We start from the raw sequence: 4,486 nt of genomic DNA, 5'->3' as shown, positions 1-4,486 counted from the left end.
TGGTTAAGATCACAGTGTGTGGTAGTGGCAGTTAAGCGTTTGAAAGTACTAGCCACATGCCGTGAAATATGGTAAGCGGTAAGCCTAGTAACCAATCGGCCCAGCAAGTGGACTCGTCTCCCACCACTCGACTTTTATTTTATGTTTACACGCACCGACGTGTGGGAATACATGTTGCAGGGCAACCAGGAGTATGGTCATGTAGTCGCGCTACAGACATACGTCCTGCACATTGGATGTGCGTATGGTCCTGCAGTCGCTTGTGGTGGCATTGTTCCACGATCCGGAATGAAAGGCAAATGGTTGCTTCGGAATGACCTATCGGTGTTCCAAGCATGTGAGTTAGGTTTATCTTGCAAGGGTTGAAATTTGATTCAGAATCATCCGTTTCTCGCGGAGATTGAGACTGCTTAATTCTTCTGCCACATAGAGTAACAAGAGAAATCTTATGATGAGTAATACTGATGTACACTTTAAAGAGACTCTACCTTGCTTGAATAGTTATAGGTGCTTACCTAGAATGATTAAAAGAAGTAGAAACTGAAAGCTAAAATAAGAAATTAAGGATCTACTCTTTGTTGCTTTTCAGCAAAAGTTAAACCCAGAACCTTTGCAAAGCCTTCATGGTCTAGTTATGGGCTAAATATACCCTAATTCCGGGTAAGCCGTGCTGAGTATTAGAGTACTCAGTCTTGCAATATGATTTTATTTCAGGAAATATCTCTGAAGACCCTACCCTTCCCATGCCTTGGCCCTATGCTTTGCCTGATGGTTGGTCCATGGAGTGGGACCCGTCCCCGGCCAACACCGATCATAACGAGTGATGTCATGCCATGGCTTAGCATGATGTCCATACTGGCGACGTGTACAGTTATCGTACTTTGAATTCCACTGCTGTGAACTTGAATTTTTAAAGTGGTTTGTAATAACTTCTATCAGTCTAGAACTTATGCTACTTTATAAACTCTTGTAATATAAGTGCCTATGATGTAAAATATGATGGTGATTGTATCTCTAGACTCGCCTTCGTGCGAGGTACCTTGTTTGATCCTGCATTCGGTGGTTTATCAGGATGTTACCCGACAGGCCAAGGGGTTACACCGTTTGAAGTACGTTGGAGCCCTCACGAGAGGACTTGCGTACTTGAGTCGGTGTAATTCAGGTTGGTTCTGCCACACGTCTACTATCTCCACAAGTGGTAATTATATCGTATAACTTGCAATGCTCAAATTATCTTATATACACATACTAAATATATTTAACTTTGTCTATAATCAGGGTTCGACGAGTACTCATCCTTGAGGAGTTTCTGGCAGCCCATCCACGCCACCATCAACAGCGCGTAACATTTCTGGAGGTGACTGCAGCAGCGGACATAATATTACCCCTCCTTGATTTATGTTTTCGCGTTTCGTTGACATATATATGTCATTTAGACTATGGATTTCATGATTGTATTTATTGGATGTATTTAATGATTGTGTGATGATGTATTTCATAATTCTGCTTATGGATATTTATAACTGCTTATGGATGATTGTGTTTCATAACTGCTATTATATGCAGCTGTTTTTTTAGCAGGATCCCAATATCAGCCAGGTGGCCGACGAAAATACAACAATTATTTTCGTCGGCCTGGCTAGCCGATGAAAATACTTGACGTATTTTCGTCAGCCAGCAGAGCCGACGAAAATATATTCATTGTTTTCGTCGGCCTCTCAGACCGACGAAAACGTGAACATATTTTCGTCGGCCATGTTGGCTGACAAAATAGAGTTATTTTCATCGGCAACCGACGAAAAACCGCTTATTTTCATCTATTTTATTCCGTCGGCCCAATTTCGTTGTTCGGCTTTAGGCCTATTTTCGTCGGTTTGTGGCCGATGAAAATAGGCTATTTTCCTGTAGTGTGTATACGTAGTGTTGCTCCCCCTCTTGCGGCTGTTGGTGCTCATTGGACTACTGTCATCAATCCATCTCCATCTCCATCTGAATCGTCACATTCCTCATCCACAGGTGCTATGTCCTCCTGTCGAAGAATAAGAGAAAGCTCTATCTACTTCCACACCATGGAACATCTCACGTATCTGGTCTAGGTACTCAAGGGGCCATACTAGAGTTTCTTACACTCTAGTTTCTTTTGCAAAATGACAAGGACATAAATAAGTTAACACAAATTGAGAGGACATGAGAAGGACATAAATCATAAATCATTTGCACAAGTACCTCAAGGGCTTTCTTCCAGAAGGAAGCCGGTGCAATAATTTCTCCATTAGGGCCCCGGCCAAAAGCTGTATGTTTAATTAGCCCCAACCAAAGTACGTAAAGGTTCTTCAGTTGAGCCCATCTATTCCTCATTTATTTGCTTGTATGCCTTAGGCCCACCATGTACTCATATAGATGCCATTGTCCCGTTTCGGCAATTGCTTGCCCTAATTTGCTGAATGGCTAGATTATAGAAAATGTATGTATTTTCTTCATGTTGGAATATGTGGGCTTTTGGCCCAGTATTTGCAATTAAAGAATTAAAAACCCGCTATTAAATGCTAGGGAGTTATTGTGTAATCTCGTAATGAAAGTGGAAGAGGAATTCAACTGACTTAAAAGGTGGACTGTGTCTACACCGCTTGTGAAGCTGGTAAAAGGGGATCGGCGAGCCACACGGACGTGCGCGCTCGCTCGCCTCGCCGGGCTGGGGCGAGGGTGTGGCAAGTCAAGTCAAGTCGAGTCGAGACATGTCATACCGAGCCAAGCCGAGCCGAGCCAAGCATGAGCCTAACGTGATGCGCTGCGCTGCGGGGTGGATGTTTTGCACCAAGTAATGACCATTATGGCCATGATTCATTCACAGCGATTGATTCTGGTGGTAGATTCTATGCTAGTTAATCGCCATTACATTGTTTTATGGCGTTGATGGTGTCTATGTGCATCCTCTCGTCCCTAGACTCTCATTTAGATCACCAGGTGTCTTCTCCTCTTCCTCTAGATGTGAATACACCTCTCTTCCTCCCTGTGCTACTCTTCTGCATTCCCATCGCCAGCGCTGCGCGCACATCTCTGGTGAGAGCAGGTGCCTCCGGAACCATTGCTCGCTGAAGGTCCTGCATGGGATAGCAGAACAATTAGGTTTTTGGAGAGCGTCTTCACGCGACTGCTCGCCCGGAACAGTGACATCTTCACCGGTGTACAGTTCATCATCCATCTTTGCGCACCAACTCCGTTCGTCAACAACGCCACCCGTACCTCTTCATTGCCTGCGTACGACTACTTTCCGAAGCTGTGCGATACTTTCTCAACAAGTACAACTACTTCCTCAACAAGTATGACTACTCGGTGCCACGATCGACTACTTCCTGAAGCTCGATCGACTACTTCAACAACTCGTACGACTACTTCCTGAAGGTCATCTGCACTGCACCGAATTTGTTCGACTACTTCAAGCACGCCAGTCGAGCATGTCTGCTCTAGCTGGTAACGGTGCATCCGGTGCCACCAGCACTAGACGCACCTCGGGGTATAGTCTGTACTCCTTAGTTTTATTGGATTCATCATTAAATACATGTTAACTTTGAACACGTGCACATGCCTTGTTTCACTCATTATAGTCATGAAATTGTTAACAAATTGTATGTGTAATTTTGGAATTAAGATGTATCGGAAAATGCCTATTTTTCTAACAATCCAAAAACCTGATTCTGTTGATAGGATTACGGTAGCTAACTTTGCTGCAACAATAAGACCGATCGTTCTTTATGGTTCCAACTTTAACCGTTGGCGTGAGCGGATGATATTGTGGTTGACGGCTTTGAACATTATGCATGTGGCAAAGGGGAATCCCGAACAGTTCACTCCAGAAGAAGGGAGTGCATTCGAGGCCGCCGATAACGTTTACCGAGGCTGCATCATAGGTGTTCTAGCTGAAAAACTGGTGGACTCATATATCCGTCTTAAAACGGTGAAAGAAATGTGGGCTTTCTAACGCTGGCATCCAGTTGTATGTTATGGAATAATTCCTAGACTACAGGATGGTGGAAGACTGTTCTATGGTGGAACAAGCCCATGAGATACATACCCTAGCAAAAGATCTCCGAAGTTGTAGCAAGGAGAGTCCATGCGTGTTACCTAACAAGTTTGTGGCCGGAGGTATTATCTTCAAGTTGCCACCTTCTTGGAAGGACTTTGCTACTTCACTGAAACACATGAGACAAGAGTTCACCATCGATGGGCTCATTGGTACTCTTGATGTTGAAGAGAAGGCAAGAGCAAAAGACACACGTGGAAAAGGAGTTATCAGAGCTAACACCAACTTTGTTCAAAAGAATAATAATTTTGTTCAAAAGAACAACTCCCACAAGAACAAGAAGAAGCCACCACAGACGCAGAACCAAACAAAGACTAAACAGACAACCACCTTCAAGAAGAAGAAGAAGAAGGGAAACTGCTATGTGTGAGAAAGTCCGGACCACTTCGCTGGAAAATATCCGCA

The sequence above is a fragment of the Panicum hallii genome, chromosome 6, assembly GCF_002211085.1.
Source record: "Panicum hallii strain FIL2 chromosome 6, PHallii_v3.1, whole genome shotgun sequence".
In the NCBI taxonomy this organism is placed as follows: Eukaryota; Viridiplantae; Streptophyta; class Magnoliopsida; order Poales; family Poaceae; genus Panicum; species Panicum hallii.
The sequence above is the reverse complement of the archived record's forward strand: the minus strand, read 5'-3'. Positions refer to the sequence as shown.